The sequence below is a fragment of the Myotis yumanensis genome, unplaced genomic scaffold (genome assembly GCF_028538775.1).
Source record: "Myotis yumanensis isolate MYYU_CA2020_CCGP unplaced genomic scaffold, mMyoYum1.0.hap1 SCAF_5, whole genome shotgun sequence".
Classification (NCBI taxonomy): Eukaryota; Metazoa; Chordata; class Mammalia; order Chiroptera; family Vespertilionidae; genus Myotis; species Myotis yumanensis.
The window spans coordinates 53121687-53147950 of NW_027223756.1; the positions used below are offsets into that span (position 1 = coordinate 53121687).

General features: G+C 41.7%; 1 protein-coding gene across 1 annotated transcript in view; it reads left to right on the top strand.

Annotated features, from left to right (window-relative positions):
• The window catches only part of ARHGAP10 (Rho GTPase activating protein 10), a 256918-nt gene that overhangs the window by 49697 nt on the left and 180957 nt on the right, over positions 1-26264 (top strand). The gene's annotated exons all lie outside the window — the stretch shown is intronic.

Sequence of the window (26264 nt, forward strand, 5' to 3'; positions counted from 1 at the left end):
CCAGATATAAAAAAATTCCTGAGAATTTAGAGTTTATCAGCTCTTGCTCTCCAGGCCTCCTTTCTCCATATCCACAAATCAAACACACGCCCAGTACCCCATATTGACTCCTTTTTTTTTTCTTTTTACTAGTGTAAGTACTTCAGAGGTCAAATGAAAGCATGAAGGAAGCATTCTAACAGTACTTCTGTTTGTGCAAACCTTGGTGAGCTGGGGTAAGGACCAAGGGTGTGTGATGAGCACGTTGGGCTGGGAAGGGCAGTTCCTCCATGTCGTCTAGACCGGCTAACGGCTAACTCTAGTCCTTGACACGCATTTGGGACTGTTTTGTGCCAATGACTTGAGCATGGGTAATAAACAGTTAGCACTGTATCAGCATATGGCATCTGTGCCAGATCTTTCTTGTTGATAAAAGTGAAAAAAAAAAGGATCATTATGAGATATTGTTAGATAACTATAATTTATAAGTGTTTTGGTAGATTCCTGTGACATCAGGAAAGCAATATATTTTCGTAGGCTTGAGGAAATATTGGCGCTTCATTGTTATTTATAAGCTATGAAACAACATCTGGAAAGTTACTCAAACTGGGTCTATGTTAGAACGTCCATTAATATCTGTTAAATAATCATACACATGAAGTTGATGCCATAAATCCATCCAGCGCTTGCAGCAGCAGCTTTCCTCAGCTATGACATCTCACTGACCTGGTGACATCAGTGTGAACTGCCAAAGTGGTGACTGCTTTTTGTGAGAGTGGCCTCCCCTCTTAGCAGCTCAAGCTTCCTCTCTGGGAATGAGCTCTGGGAAAAAGGGCTCCTTTTATAAGCATCATCTTGTTTTCCTTCAACTTTGTGGAAGTCAGTTTACCTATCCTGTTAAAACCAGCCTGGTAGAATTGTCATGTAAGTCATATTTTGTCAAGGAATACTTCTGTGTATGTGGGTTATGGTCTCCACATATTTTAAGTGAGAGGTTTAGAAGTTCCTTATTAGTGTAATACCTAACTCTGAAATTAAAGAGACTTGGGTCACCTGGACCAATCTTATGTTTTCAGTAAGGTTGTCAGGTAAACAGAGATGAACTGTGTCATATAGTTAGGCGGTATCAGAACTCGGACATTTGGTATTTTCCCTTCCTATGTAGGGCTTTCCTCAATAAAGTTTTTCTCTATAAAACAGTGATGAAGCCATTTATAATGACAGCATTCCTGTTTGTCCAGGAGAAAGGGTTCAAACGATATAGTGGGAGTCTGATCAGCTCTCCCTGATGGGGGTTTAGAAGGGCTCCCATCACGTGCTTTTCTGTTAACAGTTACTAGTAAGTTGTGTTCTTTTTTTAAATTTAGCATGCTGACTTTTTTTTTCTTTTTAAAATATATTTTATTGATTTTTTACAGAGAGGAAGGGAGAGGGATAGAGAATTAGAAATATCTATGAGAGAGAAACATTGATCAGCTGCCTCCTGCACACCCCCCACTGGGGATGTGTCTACAACCAAGGTACATGCCCTTGATCGGAATCGAATCTGGGACCCTTCAGTCCACAGGCCGACACTCTATCCACTGAGCCAAGCTGGTTAGGGCAAGTTGTGTTCTTAAAGAACAGAAAGTTGTTTTTTGTTGTTTTTTTTTTAAATCTTAGTGTCAGTCATAGCTTGGGTTGCTATAACAAATATCATAGACTGAGTGGCTTAAACAACAGACAGTTCTCACAGTTCTGGATGCTGGGAAGATCAAGGTCAACATGCCAGCAGATTTTTCCTGGTCTCTTTCTCTTATAAGGACACTAATCCCATCATGAGGCCCCACCCTCATGACCTCATCTAAACATAAGTACCTCCCAAAGGCCCTATCTCCAAATACTATCATATTTGGGTTAAGGCTTCAACATAGGAATTTTTGGGGACACAAACATTCAGTCCATAACACCTAGTGATACTATGTTTTTAAATGAGCTGTCTAGCAGAAAGTATGTTTTCAATTTAAGAGATGATCCAACATGTCAGTGATTATTATTCATACTCACAAATGAGATGTGGTTAGATGTATTTGAACATATTCAGAGATGGCTAGGTTAATAATTTGAGTTATTTTTTTACATGTTTGTCCAATGTGTTCAGCAAATATTTGAGCACATTTTATGAGTCAGGCCCTGTGCTGGGTCATAGGCCAAAGTAATAATGAGATAGAGCCATTTGTCTTACTTGAGCCAGTATTAAAGTTCTATACCATTGTTTTCTTCCAGTCTTCTTTCAAATACATTTTATCAAGTTGTAATCTTGTCCTTTTTAAAATAACCATTACAAACCTAATATATAGATAATATAATGAATACCTAAGTACTCACACTTGGCTTTATCAGATTTTAGTAACAGTATTTGATTTGAAGAAAACATGTCAAAATATGTTTTTTATTTTCAAATTATTTTTTTAAGTATGACAAATAAACATCACTGGGAATTGAAGACCCCTGTGTGTGCCCCTCTCTTTCCCTTTCTATAAGTAGCCACTATCCTTGATTTATGGAATATCATCACCATGCCTGTTTTTTATACTGTTATTATGTATGTGTGAGTTTATGAACAATATAAAATATATCATTTTAAAAACTTTATAAAAAAGATAGCAAACTGTATATATTCTTCTATACTTTGTGAGAAAAGTAAACAGCCACATCATTTATTCCTCTTGATATTTAGCTCTAGCTCTTTTTTTAAAAAACTAATGTATATAGTAACTCATTGTATGATTATTCTACATTATATTCGTCTGTTCTTCTGTTGTCAGATATTTTTGGAATGCTCCCAGATTTTCATTATTGTAAATAGCACTGCTGTGGACATTCTTGTCCCCTGATGTATGTTTATGAGTTTCCGTGGGGAAGGATGTAAGTGCTGAATTGCAGGTGATAGGGTGTGAGTATCTTCAACTCCAAGCTTATCTTCCAGTTTTCCTAGATTGTGCCAGGGTGCTCTACACAGTCACCAGTTTACCTTCCTGACACTGAATCAGTGATGTTGTTGAACTGCATCTTCTCCAATACTTGCTATTATCAAACTTTGGAATTTTTGCCCATTGGTTAGGTATAAAGTGATAACTTGTTATTTCTAGCTTAATGCTGCATTTCCCTCATTGCACATGTCTGTTGGCCTTTTAGGTAGTGGCATCTGTGAATTGCCTGTTCATAATATACCCCCACTTCTTTACTGGTGGTGGTGGTGGTGGTGGTGGGACTCAGGTGCAGAGAAGTGGATTGATGGTAATCGTGATTCATGACATATTGCCATCACTGGGTTTTGCATGGCCCTCTTATTCATACTTTTAATATAATGAATACCTGTGAGCTCATCAATATCTGAAACATTACCCACAACTTACATCTGCCTGTGCTTTTCCCTATTCCATCCCTGTGCCTTCTCCCATAATGCTGTCCTGAACTTTATCATCTAGTTCCATATGTCGTCTACCTTCTGGGCCTTGCTTTTCTCATTCTCCATTATTATTATGATTTATCCAAGTAGTTGCATTGGCTTTGGTCCACTCATTTTCACTATCATATAGCATTCTCTGGTAGTGATATTATTTTTCTATCATTTCACTTTGAATAGGTATTTGGTTTATTTCCAGTTGTCTGTTATTATGAACTGTTCTTTTATGAGCATTCACACATGTGAACCTTGCAGACCACCATCATTATGGTCTCTTGAATACTACCTGGGACTAGAAATGCTGGATTAGGTGTTCTGATGTTAAACTTTGTTAGCTCATGCCACTTTTTTCTCTCTCAAAGTTGTATACCATCTGTATCCTATAAATAGTGGGTCAGGTTGCTCCAGAGCTTCTGCTCAATTTGTAGTTCTCATTAGTAAACATTTGTTGGTTTGGTAGAATTGGGTAGCAAGGTTTGGTTTTCTTGTAATATGGTAGCTGATGTGGAGAGGATGGTGGACGAATACACAAGCCTATTCTGCTCACAGTTGGAGGCTATTAGTATTAGTGTTTATGAAAGGAACTTGACATTTTCTGGATGGCCAAGGGGACTTAGGTTAGTGTGCAGAACTTTTCTTCATGTGTATTTGATTATTGTTTTTATGTCTGTAATCATTTTAAATTTGCTGGTTTTATAATCTTTCTCAAAGGTTTATCATCTAAAATTTATAATGGATCCAATCTCTGCTCTTTTATAATATCTGCTCTGTTTGGTTCATAGTGGATTTTCCCCTTGTGTGTGTTTTAGTTTTGGATTGTGCACTGTTACTCACTTGAGCTTTATTGGTGGGAATTCAGGAGACCTGGGTTATAGGTGTATTAAAAATATAGAGTAGGGGTTTCAGTTTACAGAATACTTAGCCATGTTGGGTAAAATATAACACACATCCTTTTAAATGCACAGCTGTGATTATAAAAAAAAAAAAGTATGGAAAATCTCCAGAATTTGACAAAGATCAAAAGACATCATTCCAGAACAGTAGGTTAGAGTTGAACTTTCAGGAGGATTAGAAACAAGGTGCTTGGAGTCTTAACACCAACCTGGGGGGAGAGAATAGAGCCTTGGGCAAGGAGTTGGACCTAGGATCTCCCTCCATATCTAGTTAGCCACGACTCTCCAGTGGCTGCACCCTTGAGGAAGGAGTGGACCAGAAAAAGCCTGCCCTACCAGGACAGAAATACAAAGAAGTTTGTGTATCTTAGCCTGGGCTCTGGGTAGGAGATGAAAGTGCTCTGACTTGGTCCTATAATTCGAAAGCACAAGTGTTCCCTCACTTCTTATGGTTCAAATGTATGCCCAGGAATTAGCCTAAAAACCAATTCGGAATCAGTGACGCCCCTCCGTTGAGGTGCCTCACGGAAACAAATCTGTAGTTGTTTCCATGTCTTCTCCTTTTAGTGGTGAACTTCTTGGTTTCTTGGTACACCCCCTAGTGGTCTTTGTGCGCAGTCTTGTTGTAGTTAAGCCTTGATTGTTGTAGTTAATACTAGAGGGATTTGACCTCCAGGCCAACTGGCTGTGAGAATCAGCTGTGTTTGCAGTGGGAGAACTTCTGTCCTCTAGGGAGGTGCTAATCTAGCCTTTGCCTGAGGCTATCCGGCAAATGCCTCTGTGCGGGGCTTGGGCGGGGTGGGTCCCCCGAGATCAACAGGGCGGAGGAGGGAGCAGTTATGGCTGCTCTCAGTCCGTCCCCAGGGGCTCTGCCTCTCTGCCCCAGCAACCGCTGCAAACCTTGGAGGGACTGAAGCCAGACAGTCCCGCTTCTCCCGTTTGAGTCTGGGTCCCTAGAGACTCGCCTGGATCTGGAGCTCAAGAGTCTGAGGCTCCCTCAGGATTGAAATAGTCAACCGTGCCCTCAGCCACCAGCCCACGCCTCGCGCACTCCGCACCTTAGTATTTTACTTCAGCACTGCGCCTCCTCTGATTCTCGGTTCCTCCTAGTTGTAGAACTTCCACTCAGCCAGCCTTCCTGTGGTTCTGGATGATGTCCGTTCCGTCTTTTAGTTGTATTTTTGAAGTGGTTGTTCGAGGCAGCAAACTCTGTCGTTAACCTATGCCGCCATCTTGGTTTCTCCTAACCTCGTGGTGAACTTCTTGGAATGTGGGGACCTGATCCTATGCACCTTTGTACACATTTTCCCAACGAATGTATGAGTCAAACATGTGCCTTTTTAACAGAACGTCAAGTTCACTCACAAACATGTTAAAGTGTAAAGCTTAGAAAGGATATTATTTTGCAGTTAAGGTTTTCTGTACATCATTCTTCCATTCTTAGAATGTTCTGCAACCCACAGAATCATCAGACATGTATTGAGAATCTCTGCTGTTCAGTGTGTTGTGAAGGATACAAAGACAGACTCTTGCTCTGTCCTTAGGAAGTTCTAAGTGGAGGGGAGCGACAAACTTGGGCATAAATCTTTATAATGCAAAGTGTGACATAAGTGACCTAGTAAAATTTTTAAGTAGTTTTGGGATTGCAGAGGTTGTGGTGAGTGAGTCATTTATCCTGGAAAATTTGTTCCTTCAGCGAATATTTCATAGTGCTTCTTATCTGGTCAGCACAGCGAGGGTTATAAGATTACCTAATATTTATTGTGGGCTTACCCATGTATTAGGCAGCCAAAATTTTATATATAGTCAATCTCTGCAACATAATTTTAATTCTCACAACATTCCTATGAAGATGATCCTATAATTATCCTCATTTGAGAAACTGTTGATTGAAATTTACTATATATATATATATATATATATATATATGAATACATTTTCATGCATGTACAATTGGATGGACTTTCATGAATTGTGCACACCTGTGGAATCAGCACCCAAAGCAAGAATAAACCAAATGCTTCAGACACACTAGAAGTTCCCCTAATGCCCCCTTGATTTCCAGCAGCAAATTTTCCCCCATTTTTGTATTTTCTGGAAATAGAATCACACTGTGTATATTCTCTTGTTGTAATCTATTGTATGTAGTTGTAGATTATTCATTTCCATTGTTGTCTAGTATTCCATTATCCCCGTTTTACAGATGAGGAAAATGAGGCTGAAAGGTCATTGTAGCCCAAGATCACGTAACTAGTAATGGACATACTGCAGTGCCCTTAAGTGTTTTTCCGAAACATGATTTTTAATGATTGTATGGTGTTCTGTTATGTAAGTACAGCACAATGAATTTAACCAATCCCCTTCTGATGGATATCTGGGTTGTCTCTATCATGACTCATGTGTACTTTATCCTAAAAGAAAAAGTCAGTTTCAATATTTAAAGTATGCTTTTAAGTTTCCAGCTAATTTGCCATTGACTATAATCAGTTCTATAGAAATATAGCCGGTAATAAAATATTAATTTCCCCGTGGCTTTCATTGTAAGGTAGCAGCTGCTAGTCAAGGGCAGCATCTGTGGTTTTTGTCATCAGCTTGCCTTTTGAAAGTGCCTTATAAAAGGATGCACTCACTGCCCTTTTTTCCTTTTATCCTAATTGTGTTTTTGTCTTCCTACTCCTATCTTTCCTTGGAAACTTTTTATTAGGTCATCTCAGTTCTGCTGCAGTCCAAGATTATATCCTTTGCCTAGAGATGGCTCTCCTTTTGGCCTCTGATGAGTCTGAGGCGGTGGGTTCTCCATGAGTTGGTCCTTCAGAGGTTATAGACTTTTCTTCCTGAAACATCCTCCCCTGCAGTGTCTCACAAAGGGAACTCTGGAGTGTGCGCTCCTGGAAGGCAGGAGCTGTACAGTGTTCACTCTGATGCCTGGCATGCTATAAGGTCCTCAGTAAATGCACGGTTACAAATGAGGATCTACTGCAACCTCAGATTTGTCTTTTTTGATTGACCTTCATAATAATATGATTTATGCTTTTGGGGAACATGATTAATTTTCTTAGACTCTTCAAACTTAAATAGAATATGTGGAGTTTTTTTTTTTGTTTTTTTTTTTTTAGAGTGGAAGGGAGGAGGAGAGACAGAGGGAAACACCGACATATCGACATATTGAAAGACATCGATTGGTTGCCTCCCACATGCTTGTACAACTCAACACCAAAAATAATCCAATAAAAAATGGGCAAAGGACCTGAATAGACACTTCTTCATGGAGGACACACATGACCAATAGGCATATGAAAAAATGTTCAATGTCACTAATCATCAGAGAGACACAAATTAAAACCACAATGAGGTCACCTCACCTGTCAGAATGGCTGTCATCAATAAAACAACAAACAATAGGTGTTGGCTAGGACGCCCTGTTGGTGGGAATGCAGATTGGTGCAGCCTCTGTGGGAAACAATATAGAGGTTCCTCAGAAAAATAAAAATGGATCTGCCTGATGACCCAGTGATTCCACTTCTGGGTATATATCTGAAGAAACCAAACACTTATTAAAAAAAAGAATATATGCACTCCCGTGTTCATTGCAGTGTTATTTACAGTAGCCAAGACATGGAAGCAAAACAAGAGCACATCAGTAGATAAAAGAGTGGTGGTGCATATATACAGTGGAATATTATTTGACCATAAAAAGAGTGAAATCTTACACCATTTACTAAAGTGTGGATGGACCTAGAGAGTATTATGCTAAGTGAAATGAATCAGCCAGAAAAAGACAAATACTATGTGATTTCACTTATATATTGAATCTAATTAAAAAATAATTGAACAAAATAGAAACAGAAAAAGTTGAAGTTGGGGTACAGGCTAGGGAATATAGTTACTAATATTGTAATAACTTTGTATGGTGCCAGGTGGGTACTGTAAATATTGGGGACAACATTTTGTAAAGTATATGATTAACAGCTATACTATACATTTGGAACTAATACAAAATAATATTGAATGTAAACTGACTGAGAAAAAAAACCTGCTGGTATGACTTAATATATTGATTTTATCACCCATTAAGTCACAGCCCTAGAGCAGCATTTTTCAGCATGTGTCGGTGTCTGCAGACTGTTGGTTACGAGGATGTAAGGAATTTCCTTTCTTACCACCCCCACCACTTATAAGATGGAGGTATAATATCTTGGTGTGAAAAAAGGTCAGCCAAGCTGAACAATGTGCTTGGGACTTGGTTAGTTTATATTCTGTTCAAATTCCTTGTCTTGCAGGGACCTAGTGACAGACAGTCTGGCAATTTGAGTAGCACCGGCCACGTGAACCACAAAATGTCCCTGGCCCCTCAATTCTTAGCAGTGAGGCTATCAGGTTTCCAAGCTTCCAGTAGATTTAAAATCAGGTGAAGAGATGCTATATGAATTTGCTATGTCAAAAAGAGCTATTTGGGGATGAAAAGATCATGAATTGGGAATCAGACCTGGGTTTAATTCTGGTTTTATTCTATGACCTATTAAGTACCCACAGTCCATTTATAAGAGGGGGATAGAATGAATATCTACCTTATAAGATAATTCAAAGGTTTTGGACAATGTTTATATAAAATGTTCACCATAACACTAGATGCTTCTCCTTCCCTCCCTCCCTCCCTCCCTCCCTCCCTCCCTCCCTCCCTCTTTCCCTCCTTCTCTTCTCTCTCTAAAGATCAAGGGAAAAAAATTCTCAGGTGAGGATTAACCAAAACAAACAAAAGAAGCCCAGTTGAAGTTAGGATGTAGTGCAGCTACATGTATCCTGCTGTGTAGTATACGTCTAATACCTGGAGCCCTCTTTCTAAAAGCCATCAGATGACCCCTCTGTAGCTTGAGCGGAATTTCTAATACAGGTTGTACTTGTTTCCGAGGAGGTGGGAGAAGAGCATTCCAGGCAGAAGGCAGGGCATATACAAAGACCTCAAGGAAGGAAAGCACTTTGGCCTTGTTCTTTTCTTCCAGGAATACAAGGAAGACTGATAACAACTGGAATTCAGTGACCTTAGGGGGGTGAATGAATGAGGCTGGAAAGCCATGCAGCCACCAGATCATGTAGGGTCTTTTAGAGATTTGGTGAGGAATTTGAATTTTAGCCTAAATACAACAGAATGATGTTGAAGGATTTCAGCTGGGCAGTAAGGAGATCCAATTTATATTTTCAATTAATTTTTTAAAAAAATTGATTTGAGAGAGAGGAAGAGAGGGAGGGAGGGAGAAAAAGAATCAGTGACCCATTGCTCCACTCATTCACACTCCCATTGTTTGACTCCTGTCTTTGCCTGACCTGGGATTGAACCCGAAACCTTGGCATGTCAGGACAACGCTGTAACCAACTGAACTACCCAGCCAGGGCTATTTTCAGTTAACTTTTGCTCCTGCATGGAAATTGGACTGTTAGAGGATGAGTGGAAGCAGAGTGGCCAGTCAGGAGATGATGATGGTGGGGCTAACAGTGGAGACAGAAAAGTGAGCAGCTCCCCGGGATATTTTGGGTGGGGAATGGATATAGGGGCTTAAGTGAAAGAGAGGAATCAGGATGACTTGTCACAGGACTACTTCTTGCCAAAATCTGACCGCTTCATAAAGCATTTGGCACTTTTGAGCATTCTCAGTGTCTTCTCTGAAGCTGCACTCCTCCTATCCCCCATTTGGCTTCCTTTTCTGGGTCTTTTCTCCCTCTGGCCTTCCCTGCCCCTTTCTCCATTTGTGACTCACCTTTGTAGTTCACTTTTTTCATCTCTAGCATTTCTATACTTTTTCCTTCTAAAAAAACACTCATTATTTCTCTTTACTCACTTCTCTGCAGATAGACAACTCAAGCCTGTGGTCTTGACCGCTATCTGCAGCGGCTTTTCAGAATTTCTATTTAGCTAATATGCTACTTTCTGAAATACCTAAAATGCAGTTGTTTCCTCACCTTAAATTGGCTTCCTCTCATGACTTCCCTTTTTCTTTTTCATGGTTCTGCCGTTTTCTGTCACCCAGACAGGATAACTTAGTAATCTTTGATTCATTATTTTCCTTTACTGCAATTTGATATATAAAATCCAGTATTATCCCCCAAATTGTCAGGGAAGAAATCAGAGCTCAGACAGGTTGTCACCTGCTCAGGGAGGGTCACCCAGCTGGTTGCTGGTGACACTACTCTGTGAGCCTAAGTCTGACACCAGAACCCATACTCTCAGTCACTGTGCTGTACTAGAGGGGGAAATACTGTGAGAAGTATCTAATGTCTGTGAAGTACACAAAGATTATTTGATAAAAAGCCACATGAAATGCTAAGTTACGGTATTAATTTGTTTGGGTGATGCCACCAATCTTAATTATATTCTTCACTTTCTTTGAAACAATACGAATGGTAATGATAGTCAGTGATAGAACTTTCTTTTACAAGATGAAACATTTTATAAGGTCATTCAAAAATTTCAGAATGAAAACAGGAGCACCAATGGTGTAAGTCCTCATTCAAGGGCAGGAGAAGACTGATCTCTGAGCTCAAACAGGCAGCAAGAGGGGAAGTTAAAATTTCTTATCTTTTTGTATCTTCAGCAGGTTGGATGATACCCACCCATATTGGGGAAGGCCATCTGCTTTGGTCAGTCTAGCAATTGAGATGCTAATCTCTACAGGAAACGCCTCACAGACACACCTACAAATCAAATTTAACCAGCTCAGTTTGCCACATAAAAAAACCTTTATAGCCACATTATCTTACACCTCTGCCTGTACTTATAATTGGGTGTCATTAATTTTTTTGTTTGTCTTGGCTTTAATATTTTGATCATAATTTATGCGGAATGAAGACTATTTAGAAAATACAGAAAAAGTTAAAGGACAAAGAACCATTGGATAAGACTTTGGGGAACTTGCATTCTAAACAGTTTTATGTGCACTTAAATATCTTATGCTTTCCCTGATTTTACAGATTGATCATGTGTCTTACTTGTATAACACTTCCTCCCTCCTCGAGCATGGGTAGTTTTCAGGAGGTCCAGAGTTTGCCAGTCTGCCCAAGAGGCATGGGTTGTGTTGACTGTGCTGTCTGGGGTCTTGATAAAAATTTCCCTTGCTTTTGAAGAAGCGTGAAACCAGGAGGCAGACCTCAACACCCAGCCCGCACACTATTTTTCTAACAGCCACTTTTCCAAGTTTGCTCTGTTTCCTTCTTCCTGTTGGCTGTGTGTTCCTCAGTGTAGCACTGTTATCCTGTATTCTTCTTGGGAAACTTTCCTTCCCCAGGACTGTCTACAACACTTTAAAAAAATTTTTTTTTATTCCTGACCTTTTCTCTAACATTTCAACATGAGCAAGGCATTTTGATTATTTACATCAATTTTATTAGGGCATTGCAAGGAGAGAGTCTTTGTGGCCCAACTGTGGCCTGTGCAGTTTTTGTTCCTTATGGTGAGGCCTCATAGTCCAATGGGTTAGACCAGTGATGACGAACCTTTTGAGCTTGGCGTGTCAGCATTTTGAAAAACCCTAACTTAACTCTGGTGCCTTATCACATATAGAAATTTTTTGATATTTGCAACCATAGTAAAACAAAGACTTATATTTTTGATATTTATTTTATATATTTAAATGCCATTTAACAAAGAAAAATCAACCAAAAAAATGAGTTCACGTGTCAGCGGTGTGTCATAGGTTCGCCATCGCTGGGTTAGACTGCTCCAGGATAAGATCACATAGTGTGACCTATCTGTATCTTCTTGTGTCTGTTTATATATGGTGTCCCAAAATTCACGCAAGAAGTAATTTTGATAGAAAACACAGGTTTATAATTAAAAATTATAAATTTTTTATTGATTCATAAAGTATACAGTATAGGGTTATGTATGGAAGAGCACATCGGGTAAATGGCCTCCACGGCTTTGCTGGCACATACGCAAAGCTGTGGTCTTCATTGGTCTTCATTGTCCCTGCTCCTAGACCATAATTGGTACTTGGTAATGCTTATCAAATTGAAGGGATTGAAATCAAAGGGCAACAGATATTAGAATCTGATTCAATAAACCAAGTAAAATTAGGCTTTTATTTTTGTTGTTGTTGTTGTTAATGCTCACAAAAATTCAAATCTTGTGTGAATTTTGGGACACCCTATAAAATGCAGTAAAAGATGCTTTCCTAATTGGGTTCGATGGAGCTTAAATGTTCTAATTCATGCAAAGTATTCCTAGGAGCAGTGACTAGCACATAAGAAGTGCTAAATGAATATCAGATGGTTGTTGCACATACCTAAACCATTTGGAAGCACTGGATTTGAAAGAATTTTTGTAGTCATTGATGAGTGTTTAAATTTTTTTATGAACTTTATACATAGTTCATTATGTGAAAATGGACTCAGGTCCTGCCTGCTGCATTTGTTTAGAAGGACTGGTTTCTGCCTTTAGGGTTTATGGAATTTTGTGTGTTAGCGTAGTAAAGTCTTCAGAAATAATTTTGGCCTTGAAAGGATGTTGTTTGTACTCGCTGGCCTTGGAAAGGGGTTGTCACTCATGGCATCTGCTGACCTCATACTTCACAGCTCCAATCAGGGAAAGCGGCTCTGCTCCCAGCTCCTGCTGAGGAAAAAGCACTCGGGAACCTCTGTCCTCTCCCTGGACTGGCTGATTTGATTGGGGTGGGACAGCTACTTTTTTCATGGCCTTCTGTGGGGAAAAATGAGCTGAGCCAGTTTGATTCTCTAGATAATTTTATTTTGGGAAATAAGGGGAAAGCAGTGGGAGTTGATGTTGAAAGAACGTCATAAACTAATGTAAGGATGATGAAAGGGCCCTACCAGGCAATGGCATAGCAGCAAACCCTCCAAGTAAACAGCAGTTCCAACAGCAAGAGTTGATATGAAATGAAAGAAAAAAAAAAAAGCAATTGCAAGAGAGAAAAGTAAACTCAGAGAGAACCAAGTTGTGTTAATGGCAGAGGTCAGGAGAGAAGATCCTAGTGTTGGCTGTAAAGCCAGTTCACGTTGTTTTCTAGGCTCTTTGTGATTTGTATTTTCTGAGTCTTTATTCCTTGCATTCCATAGGCCCTAATGCATATAGATCATATAGTGCAGTTGACCCTTGAACGTTGGGTTTGAACTGGGTGATCAATAAAATGTACAGTACTGTAAAGCTATATTCTCTTCCTTATGATTTTCTTAATAACATTTTCTTTTCTCTAGTTTACTTTACTGTAACAATACATGTAACATACAAAATATGTGTTAATCGACTCTGTTATTGGTAAGGCTTCTGGTCAACAGTAGGCTGTTAGTTAACTTTTTGGGGAGTCAGTAGTTTTATGTGGGTTTTCGATTGCATGAAGGGAGAGGTTGGCATCCCTAACCCCCATGTTGTTCAAGGATCAACTGTCCTTCTCATTCCCATCTAAAGGATTCCCTCATTTTGTTCCTAGTACATTGACTAACTCCTCTATAGTTTACGTTGACTTAAAACAAACAGACCTTTTAGGATCCTGTTCAAGCCCCCCCATTCCATGCTATGCTTTCCTGATGATTTTAATTGTGTGTGTGTGTGTGTGTGTGTATGTATGTATGCATGTTTTGTCTTCTATGAACTCCTATGTAGTTTGTAATCTGGACCCCTCAGTTCCTATGCAGTATGTGATAGTTGTCTCTCATGGGTGGAGGTCATGAATTCCTAGGGCAGCAGTCCCGTCCTGTTAGAATTTTATAGTGCACACTGGGCTCTGATGCATGAGTGGTAGATGCAAGTCATTGGTCATTTCTGGTGGCATTTCTCTTAACTCTGTGATCCTGGTTTAACTTGGGCACTGAAGGGGAGGCTTTAGCCCCTCCTTTGAGTGAGTATTATATTACTTTAAAGAGAATAAATATTTTTGTTTTAAAGAGAATAGATATTAAAGCATTTGAGAGAAATGGGGTAGTTATACAGTGACTCTTGGTTTTGCTGGACAACTAGGTTTCTCATTATGCCATAACAATGGAAAAGCTCATATGTAGTAAGCCAGAATAACACCTGACATCTAAAATCCCTACTAATATTTATTTTGGGCCTGAGGCATGTACTGTGGTTAATAAGGTAGCTTGTTTGGGCATTATCTCTATATGTGGTTTTCTTTTTCTTTTTCTCTCCCTTTCTTGAAGACATTGGAAACCACTTTGTTTGTCAAGTTACTATGTTCAGTAGCAAAATGTGTGAATAATATTATGTTTTGTCATTGAGCTTAAACCCCGGATCTGTAAAAACAATTGTTTAATATTTTGTGGCCTTTAGGTCATATCTCTCTCTCTCTCTCTCTCTCTCTCTCTCTCTCTCTCTCTCTCTCTCTCCATTGTGTTTGTGTCTCTGGCTGGCCTGTGGGGGCTGTTCTTGGGTCAGCTGCCTATTCTTTTTTTTTTTTTTTTTTTAATATATTTTATTGGTTTTTTTACAGAGAGGAAGTGAGAGGGATAGAGAGTTAGAAACATCGATGAGAGAGAAACATCGATCAGCTGCCTCCTGCACGCCCCCCACTGGAGATGTGCCCGCAACCAAGGCACATGCCCTTGACCAGAATCGAACCCGGGACCCTTCAGTCCGCAGGCTGACGCTCTATCCACTGAGCCAAACTGGTTAGGGCACAGCTGCCTATTCTTACTTATTCAGCCCTAATGAACTTTGAGTAGGGTTGTGTGCTAACCCTCACCAGCTCAGGAAATGGGGACTCTTGGTCAAGCAGTTTGCTTTAGAAGGGAAAGTGAGAGGTAACGTGTTAGACATGATATTCTTATTATTTTCAGTTTGTAGGTGAAAATTTCAGTGCAAACTGTGTGTGTCTTGCCCAAAGCTACCACCTGAGATATGGCAGAGCCAGTATCAGAACCTAGGCCTGCAGGGTTATAGAGCCTTTTTCCTTGTGGCAAACCACACTGCCTCTAGTTTATTGTCCCTTTGATTTCTCATCTATAAAATGGGATCTATGACTAAATTGTCTCTATGATTACATTCCTTGCTACAGTTCTTTGAGGCCAGGACTTGATATCCAAATGATTCCAGGGGTCAGGAAGATATTTTAAGTGAGGCCAATGACAATAGGGAATAATGGTAACCAGAGGGTTGAGAGATTGAAATTAAAATTTTAATGAAAGGGATGGCTAAATAAGTAAGTCTGTAGGACCACCAGTTTTTGACATTCAGATTTAGGCACTTCCCTGGACATCAAGCCAGCCTAATTTTTAGCATGCAGTCTTGTCAACTAGAATGTTTGTCAGCCTATCAGCCATTCGTGTTTTCTATAAAGTGTAATTAGAGAAAGTACAGGTTGGGAGTGTGTTGGGCTGGGTATACTTTCCCATACATAAGCACTTCCCCTCACCTTCCCCCTCCCCCCGCCCCAACACACACACACACACACACACACACACACACACCCCCTTGTGTCCTGTGCAGCCATTCTCTGGGACATGCTATCCAACTGCTGGACCATGTGTTCCTCACTTAGAGGTGCATCTGTTACTGTCCTCCTGTGCCTCCCAAGATTATACTAAAACTAGGATTCTATGCTAAAACCTGGATTCTAGTTAGAGCGCTCGTTGAATGGGGTGTGTGACATTGAGCTAGTTGTCCAAAGTTGTGCTTTCATATCCCAGCTGTAAAGTGAAGGTGAGAACCTCTGTCATGGGTTTTCAGGTTGGGATCTGCAGGGTTCAGTCTCATTGCGGACCACTCTGTGGGAGGCAGGGACCAATTTGGTGGAGTTCTTCATCCTACCTCTACCTGAGCAGCTTTGATGATCTCTTGGTTGTACTACTTACTAGTTGTATGATCTTGGGCATTAAATTAAGGTCCTTGAGATGCTGAGGTTCTCTAGGGTCATCACACTGGGCCCATTGTAATACCAATGGCCCTTAAAGGAGTAAGAGAAAGAGATATGATGTCAGAAGCAGAAGTCAGAGTGATTCCATTGGTGGCTGGGGCTATGGGCCAAGGGATTTGGGCATCCTTTAGAACAGAGGTGGGGAACGTTCAGCCCATTTGGTCTGGCCCTGCCAAGGCATTAGGGGTGAGTTAATTAAATGTTTGACCAAATATAGCAGGCTAACTTTTAAGTTGATAATTTTGTATGGCCTGTGAGTGATGTTATACGTATCCAAATGGCCCTCAGTAGAAATAAGGTTCCCCACCCCTGCAGAAGCTGGAAAAGGCCAGGACATGGATTCTCTCCTAGAGCCTCCAGAAGGAACCCAGCCCTGTGAGACCCAGTGTCGACTTCTGACCTCCAGAACTGCAAGATAATAAATTTATGTTGTTTTAAGCCACTAAGCTTATGGAAATTCGTTATAGCGATAATAGGAAATTAATATGTAAATGTTAGCTGTATTTTCTGTTCTCACTGTAAATAAGATTTTCTTTGAACAGAGGGATCTGTGGCCAAAGACAGTTTGAAAGCCTGTGGGCCAGGTGATCGCCAGCATGCCCTTCTCGTCTGCCAGCCTGTTGTGGCAGGTTCTCTCTGTACACAGAATCTAGCCCGAGCAGATTCCTCCTTTGCTGAATGTGTACAGTGCACTTGACGTCTGGATAAGGTGGACTGAAGGTTGGCTGTGTTCTCCAGAGTGGACCTGCCTGTGGGATTCCCTGCAGGGCACGCATTTCTGAAGGGGTCTTCTTAATTAATTGACTGCTTTGGTAAACAGGATCGGGTGTTGGTTATGTGCCATATTGGGTCTAGAGCCCAAAATCCATCCAGGTTTATGCATTTGCTTGGGGTGTGAGGGTCTTTTTAATTTGTTACAGAGAACCGGAATAAATCAAGCAATGCTCAGAGAGTTTGGAGTCACCACGGTGGGCTTAGAGAAAATGAATTCAAATTCTAAGCAGAGCTACAAGCAGAACTTCCCTTTTTATTAAAGATCCAGCCCTGTGTGTGCTTAGTGGTTATCTCGCTGGTGGCCTTGAAAACTTCAGTTCTATCCAATTAAAAAATACATCTGGCATGGCATCGAGAGTATGGGCATATCTAGTCTCTAGCCTACAAGGTCAGACAGCTAAGTTTATCTTCCTCATTATCCAAGCAGGCTAAAGCAGGCTAGAAAGCAAAGTTATTATTATTATTTTTTTTAGAAGAAGAGGCCATCTAAATAATAGCAGAGAATTCCAAACAGTAGTTTTACAAAATGGGGTTAGCCTTCTCAGATTCAGCTTATATTCCTTTTACCCCATAAATTCATCCATTCAGATAGACAGTGCTTATTCTATGATTAAGAAGAACTCACTTCACAGGCACCTTGGTTGGGCTGTATTTGGAGAAGTAGGGCCAGGAATGCCTTAACCCAAGCTCAAAGGCTAACACAGGTCAAGTAAATGAGGCATGCGGCCCATGGGCCGCGAGTTTGACATGCTCGCCTTAACCTCACAGTTGTGGAGACCTTGAGGGCCATGAGCTGCTCCTAGAACAAACAGCCTGTGATTTTCCCTTCAGGCCTCGACTAGCCCAGCAGTGAGTGCATCTCAGGCTTGTGAGATGTTAGCACAGCTTTTAAAAATCTACAATGTAAGTTATTTCTTTTTTTGTGTGCAGAGAGGCCACAATGCTGTTCTTGTGTAAAGCACAGCTGCTGGGTTTGTAAATCTGGAAAACATGAGGCCAAATATGAACCAGTCTGCAGTCCCAGAGGAATTTTGTTTCCCTTCCAAGTTACTTGGATTAACATCAGTATTATTTCCTTGGCACGAATCTGGCGTGAAGGATATTAAGTTCTTAGAGTCCGTACCCTACTTTTCTCTAAATAAAGCATGGAAGAATTCTGGTACATGTTTTGATGTGCAGAACGGGTGGCAGAGGTTCCTTGGCAGAGCTTTTGCATAGTTGATAATCTAGTTATTTGGGTCTCTACATGCAAAGGAATGTGCGCTTCCAGGTGTAATTTGCCTGTTTGAGAAAAAGGTTTCAGAATCCAGTATGGTTTGTGAAGACTCCTGTATTTTAAATTTAATGAGTGAGAAAGGCTTATTTATTTCCTGGTTTCATTTTTTCCTGTTCATGCCCAGAATGAAAGAACATACCGCATCTTCTTGGGTCCCCATTAGTTCTTTGGTTGATGGGGTAGGAAGTTGCAGGAGATGACAGGCCAGGCTTGTCACCTCAGGGGCCAACCCACTCAGGAGGCTGCCTAGAAGTTCAATGTGAGTGGAGCAACCTGAGTGGAGAGGTATTCCATTCACCCCCAAGTGCCTCTACGTGTGTGATAGTTCCTGATCTTAACTGAAAACTCTTAATAGGTGGCTATGCTACCAGAAATGATTTTCATGTGTGAAAATCATCAAGGGTGATCCAAGGCAGCTCTGCCGGTGTCTGGAGGCTCTCCAAATCTGGCTTAATGCTGTGCTTGAACCTTTCCATGTGGTGTCCTCCATCTCAAACTCAGCAGGTCTCCCATATAAAACCTCACCTCTCAGACTGCTCCTGTCCCTGGGAAGGACCTTGCTTGTGTTTTTTCTCCTATTTGTTGACAGATCGAGGGCCTAAAAATTCCAGTGTGGGAGACTCTGAAGTGGCCAGGTCATTTGAATAGCGCAAATCACATTAAATCTTTTACATTAGTTGAGCTTTTTGTGCTCAACTCAGGCTTGGCCTTGTCCACCAGCTGGAGTCATATCAGCCTTGAAGGTGTTTCAAAGAGCAGTGTTGCGTCGGAGAACTCAGGAATTAGAGGATGGGGGCATGGAGGCCCACGCATATGAGTTTTCCATTTGGTTAGAATTCTGCATTTGAGCCATTCAGATAACTAGTTGAGATCTGGACAAAGTATTTGGGAAAAATGTTAAATCTCTTGAAAGCTGGAATGATGTCGTAGAAAGGACGTTTGTGGAAGCTTGAGAGAACCTCTAGGGCTTACTACCAGCAGTCTAAAGAAGTGTGTGACCTTGATGAAGTCACTAATCTACCTCTGAACCTACTTACGATAAGGTGGCACCAGCACTTACCCTGCAGGCTGATTATAAAGAGTAAATGATATTTAAGTCAATTAGCATAGACTAAGCACTCAATAAAGATAATTCTGTCTAGTGGGCCCCCCTTTTCCAGTCTTTGTAACTAGTGAACTAAGACTGGTTGAATTTCATGTGCAATTATATTGGAAAGAAAAAACATTATCCTTTGTACAAGCATCATTGTGCTTATTTCATAGAACTGTACTAAATCTAGTAAGCTGTCTTATGATTTTATATTAGTTTAGAAAGGCAGAAGATATAAACAAAAGTGTAAACTGCATGGGAGGAGAAGTAAATATAAAATGTACCAGGTAATGGGAAGGTGATAAATTTGTGATTCTTAAAAGGAATGGAGTTTGGTATGGTCAAATTTTTAAACAATAAAAATGTTGCACAATAAGCTCTAATAACACCAGAAGGAAGTCAACAAAGAGGAAAAATGAGTGAGGAAAATGGTATATTCTAAAATAAGTTGATGTGATTATAATAATGCAGAGGTTAGATAAGAATATGCTAAAAGAAATATAATAACTGTGCAGATGAACTCAAATTTAATCTGCTATCATAAACATTTCAACTTACAAAATTAGCAACTATGAAGTACATGTTGGAAAATTGATGTATTTAAGTTTTAACTTCCTGGTGGGCATCCTATCCTGATCATATGAAACATGGTCTTTAAAGTATCCTGACTTGGTATTTTGGATAAAATAGTCAAAGGAAATAGCTCCAGAGGGAAAATATAATTTATACCAGCATTGATGATCATATATATATATTTACCTACTAATCTACACTAATAAAAGAGAAACATGGTAATTGGCGTACGACCGCTACCCTTCCGATTGGCTAATCAGCGTATCCTTATGCAAATTAACTGTCAGCCAAGATGGCGGCCGGCAGCCAGGCAGCTGGAAGCGAACGTGAGGCTTGCTTGCTGCAGTGACTGCAGACTCCAACGTTCCCCACCTGCGCTGCCGGCCTCTGAGCTGGCAGTTTGAAACATTCTAACAAATATAGGCCAGGATCTCAGAGCTGAAGTTATACATTGTTTCGATTATAGAACCGAAACAAACCAGATACCTGCTCTCAGAGCTAGAGCCAGAGCTAAAGCTGGCCCAGAATAAAATAAAAAAAAGGAGCCGTTGGGAGCTTCAATCAACAACCGCCAGCCTGAAAGCAGCCCTCAGCCCCTCACCCAGACTGGCCAGGCACCCCAGTGGGGACCCCCACCCTGATCTAGGACACCCTTCAGGGCAAACCAGCCGGCCCCCAGGCCTCTGTCCTATATAGTAAAAGGGTAATATGCCTCCCAGCACCGGGATCAGCGTGACAGGGGGCAGCGCCCAAACCCCCTGATCGGCCCTGCTCTGTGTGTGACAGGGTGTGGCGCCCCAACCCCCCCCCGCCCACGGGCCCTGCTCTGTGTGTGACAGGGTAGAGCCATAACCTCCCCATCGGCCCTGCCCTGAGTGTGACAGTGGCTGCGCCCCAACCCCCTGATCAGCCCTGCTCTGTGTGTGACAGGGTGCGGCACCCCAACTCCCACCCCCCCACGGGCCCTGCTCCGTGTGTGACAGGGTGTGGCGCCCCAACTCCCCCCACCCCCCGCCCCATGGGCCCTGCTCTGTGTGTACAGGGTAGAACCATAACCTCCCCATCGGCCCTGCCCTGAGTGTGACAGTGGCGGCGCCCCAACCCCCTGATCGGCCCTGCTCTGTGGGTGATAGAGGGTGGCGCCCCAACCCCCTGATCTGCCCTGCTGTGTGTGTGACAGGGGGCGGTGCCCCAACTCCCCTGTCGGCCCTACTCTGTGAGTGACAGAGGGGAGCTCCTCAACCCCCTGATGGTCCCTGCTCTGTGTGTGACAGGGGGGAGCTCCCCAACCCCCTGATGGGCCCTGCTCTGTGGGTGATAGGGTATGGAGCCCCAACCCCCCTGATGGACCCTGCTCTGTGCATGACAGGGGGCAGCGCCCCAACGCTCTGATCCGCCCTGCTCTGTGTGTGACAGGGGACGATGCCCCAACTCCCCTATTGGCCCTACTCTGTGAGTGAGAGGGGGGAGCTCCTCAACCCCCTGTTGGGCCCTGCTCTGTGTGTGACAGGGTATGGAGCCCCAACCCCCCTGATGGGCCCTGCTCTGTGCATGTCAGGGGGCGGCGCCCCAGCTCCCCAATTGGCCCTGCTCTGAGCCCAACCAGGGGCTGCATCCAGGGATTGGGCCTGCCCTCTGCCACCCGGGAGCAGGCCTAAGCCAGCAGGTCATTATCTCCTGAGGGGTCCCAGACTGGGAGAGGGCACAGGATGGGCTGAGGAACCCCCTTTCCCCCCGAGTGCACAAATTTTTGTGCACCGGGCCTCTAGTATATATATAACTACTAATATATACATGCATACAATGTATATAAGTAAATATAAACATGTAAGTACACACAGATATATAAACATAAGTGGAACCAGCTTCATACCCTATTACGCACTGGCAGAGCACCCCTTAGCAAAATAGAATAATATAAAGTTATTTAGATAATAATAAGCCCACTCTATTAATATTTGGAAATAGGTGCCGGATACAAATTAAAACGGAAAAATCCTATTGTGGTCCCTGTTTCAGGGATATCTTCTGGGTTGTAAGATATCACAATCAGTTGCTGCTTCAGGGACACGATATTCTAGAGTGGAAAATAGATCACCATGAGTATCAATATTGGTGAAATAAGGTAATTGTAGGTAATAAGTGCTATGAAGAAAATAAAAGGACAAAGGACTAGAGAGGGACTTAGGGCAGAGGGGGGACATTATTTTAGAGAGGATGGTGAGAGGAGGGGGATTCTTCGCTGAGGCATCCTTGTTGAGAAGGACCTGCCAGGTGACAGTGGGGGTGGGGAAGGAGCACTTCAAGTGGAGGGAGCCCAAGTTTAAGGACTCTCAGACTGGAATGAGTTCAGCAAGTGTGAGCCAAGAGCAGGCCAGAGTGGTTAGAGCTTAGAGAATAAGTGTATGTTTGTCTAGATTACAATAGAAACTGAGTTATTTTCGAATGGCCTAAAATAGCTAGACTTTCTTACGGTTTAAAAAATTTTATATTGTGATTGTGAAAATTATGGCAAAAATTCAGAAGTATATGAAACAAATGTATGTTTTAAAGAAGAATGACAAAGCAAACATCCACAACAGACCCACCACCAGTTATGACCTAAAATACTGTAATCCCCTTGTAGCTTTTGGACTGCATTGCTCTCCCTGGCTCCTGGTGGTAAGATAAACATTGTGTGACTTTTGAGATAAGGATTCCTTTGCTAGTCTGTGATTTAGTGACCTATATTTGCAACCTAAACATGTAGTCTAGTGTAGCTTGTTTTGAATTTTATATAAAACATCTATGGTATGTGTATTCTCCTGTGTCTTGCTTCTTTCTCTCCAAATTGAGGTTCCTTTGTGTTGATCTGTGAGTTTTTAGTTAGTTTTTACTCTTTAGTATATGAATACACTGTAACATAGTTATTTTTTCTGTCGATCAGTATTTGTTCTTTTTTCCCCAGTGTTTGGCTGTTATTGTAATATGGTCTGATGTAATTTACCTAGGAGAACAACTTCTGGGTTGTAAGATATCACCAAATTTACTAGACAATGCCAAACTCCTTCCAAAGTAAATACACCAATCTTTACTCTCACTAGCAGTGTGTGAGGCTTTCTGTTGCTGCATGTACAGGATTACACCAACCCTGGAGGTTGCCAGACTTAGTAATTTTTGCCCGTCTGACGGGTGTGTCCAGGTATCTTGAAGTTTTAATTTTCACTTTTATTCTCACTAATGAGTTTGAGCACCTTTTCATGTGGTTATAGGCCATATGGATTTCTTTCACTTATTTTTCTGAAAGGCTGATTCAAGTGTTTTTTTCCAATTTTTTCTTGGGGTTCTGCCTTACCGTATAGCAGTTATTTATACCTTCTCTCTGTGTGCTTATCCTCCCTTTTTTATGTTTTTTAAATATTTGAAACTTAGAGACAAATTTTAATAATCTTTTTATATTAGTTATCCATTGCTTTGTGACAGATCACCCCAAAACCTAATGGCTGAAACAACTTTATTTCAGTTGGGACTCGGCTCACTAGGCAGTGACTGCCTGCCTCCTGCCTGTGCAGGGAAGCTCTGCTTCTGCTGGTTGGCTGTCTGATTGCTGGGGTGATAACGGGGTGACTGAGCCACAAGTCTTTCATCAGCCACAGGTTAGCTTGGACTTGTTCACATGGAATCGGGCAAAGGTGTACAAAGCTTCTTGAGGTGGAGGCTCCAAAATAGCAGATGTCACATTCACTGCGTTCCGTTGTCCACAAACCCTGCTGGTATTCAAGGGTTGGGGACATGACATAGACCCTGCCACTTGTTGGTGAGGCTGTGAGTGTCCTTAAAAAGAGAAGTGCCTGCAGCCAGGGGTAAGAGCTGTGACCATGCTTGCAATCCATCACGTTTTACATTATATTTGTGCTTTTCTCCCCTACTCCAAGGGTAAGAATACAATCCTATAGTGTCTTCTAAAAGTTGCAAGTGTTTTCCCTTTCACATCGAAGTCTTTTTCAATGTTGGTTTTTTAAAAAAATTTTATTTTGAAGAGGAAAAGAATTTGAGAACAGCAAGAGAAACATGAATTAGAGCAGTGATTCTCAACCTTCCTAATGCCCCGACCCTTTAATACAGTTCCTCATGTTGTGGTGACCCCCAATTTCATTGTTACAAATTGAACATAATTAAAACATAGTGATTAATCACAAAAACAATATGTAATTATATATGTGTTTTCCGATGGTCTTAGGCGACCCCTGTGAAAGGGTCGTTCGGCCCCCAAAGGGGTCGCAACCCACAGGTTGAGAACCGCTGAATTAGAGGAAGAATGAAGTTTCAAACATCATGACAGTGGGGGATGTTGATAATGAAGGAGGCTGTGCATCTGCAGGGGCTGCGGGTCAAAGAAAAATCTATACTTTTTGCCCAGTTTTGCTGGGAACCTAAAACTGCTCTAAGCCATAGTCTATTAGGAAAAATTAAAAAACAAAGCAAAACTAGGACAACAGCTGAAAGAGCTGGTGAGCATTCACTCCTTGTTTGTTAGCTATAATACAATGAAGAACATTAAAAAGAACACTTGCTTTTACTATCCTACCATCTTATTAAAAACTGCCCTTGGTGTTTTGCATTATTTGCTTCACTTTCTTGTCTATATTTATTTGTTGCAAGATAGCATTCTGATCAGCAGTAATGGATTGCATTTTATTTTTTCAACTTTTTAATTTTCTTAATGTGAAGTTTTATTTGAACACGATCTGTCAGTACTCATTGTACTGAGACCAGAGGCATAAGGAGTGCAGGCGTCAGTGAGCAGCTTCTTAGAAAGTGCTTTAGACCAGAGGTAGGATTGAACCCTGGCCAGGGCCTGGGTTTTGGACACACTACCCTGGAGTAGAATCAAGCCTTTGCTGTTGTAGTAGCTGTACAACTTTGTGCAAATAACTTAACATCTCTGAGCTTTAACTCAGCATTGTAAAATGGAGATCATCTTTAATTTATTTATCTTTCAAGAGCATTGAATGAGATAGAAAAAAAAATATTACCTAACATGGCATGTGGCCCATAAAATAAACATTAGCCTAGATTAGAAATAGGTTTTCCACTATTTTCCGTTAATCTCCAGTAAGAAAAGATGAGGACCTCTATAGGACTTTTGCAGAATGAATTCTTTCTGACATTTAAGCTTGGCCTTAGTTACCTCCCTGTGGCTGTTTTCTATGAAAAGTCTTTCATCATCTTCTGGGTTCTCTGTCTGGAGTTTGACAATCAGTTAAGTGCATCTGGTTGGCTGACATCAAGCTTTTGAGACCCTTTTGTGTGTGTGTGTGTGTGTGTGTGTGCACTTTTAAATTTTTCAAGTGCAGTTTATATTCAATATTATTTTGTATTAGTTTTAGGTGTGCAGCATAGTAGTTATACAACCATATACTTAGCAAGTGTTCACCCCAATATTTCCAGTACTCAGCTGGCACCATACATAGTTATTATAATACTAGAGGCCTGGTGCACGAATTTGTGCATGGGCTGGGCTGGTAGGGGGGAGGGGCTATGGGAGGTTGGCCACTGACTCTGCCCCCGCGCCCCCCCATCAGGCGGTGGGGAGGCTGCTAGGGGGAGGGGCTGCCTTTTGGAGTGGGGGATCCTGCTGGAGGTTGTGGGGGGCCGATTGGGGCCCTGATTGGGCTGGTTGGCCGCCACAGTGCGCGTCATAGTGACCATTTGTTCTGGTTGTTCCGGGTGTTCTGCCGTTCCAGTCGCTTGGCTTTTATATATATATAGATTATTAGATTATTGGCTGTATTTCGTATTCTGTACTTTACATCCCCAACTATTTTGTAACTACCAATCTTTACTTCAGACACTTATATTTGAAACCTTGGTAGCCAGCCAGATTTCATAGAGCCCTGGGAGATACTATCAGGGGTGTGTGTTCATGGTCCTCACTTTTGAATTGGGCAAACTCTGACCTGAGTAAGCAGAGAAAGGAAAAGTGTTTTAGGGAGCTAGGTGAAGCAGTCGGATCTCTGAGGAAGAAGAGACTGGGGGGTGAAATAAACATTTCTCCAGCACCTGCTCTCTGCCAGAATGTAGAGTGGGAGACAGAAGCTGCTAGAGAGAGCACCAGGGATGCTGGGCCCCTTGGCGAAGCAGTTGGGTTGTGTCTCTTCGCAGATTGATTGGAGAAGAGCTCTCTAGCTCTCTTGACCTGATGAGGAATAAATATCTTCTAAGCCTCGACATAAAACGAGGACCCAGCCCTGACTGGTTTGGCTCAGTGGATAGAGCGTCGGCCTGCGGACGGAAGGGTCCCAGGTTCGATTCCCGTCAAGGGCATGTACCTTGGTTGCGGGCACATCCCCAGAAGGAGTGTGCAGGAGGTAGCTGATCGATGTTTCTG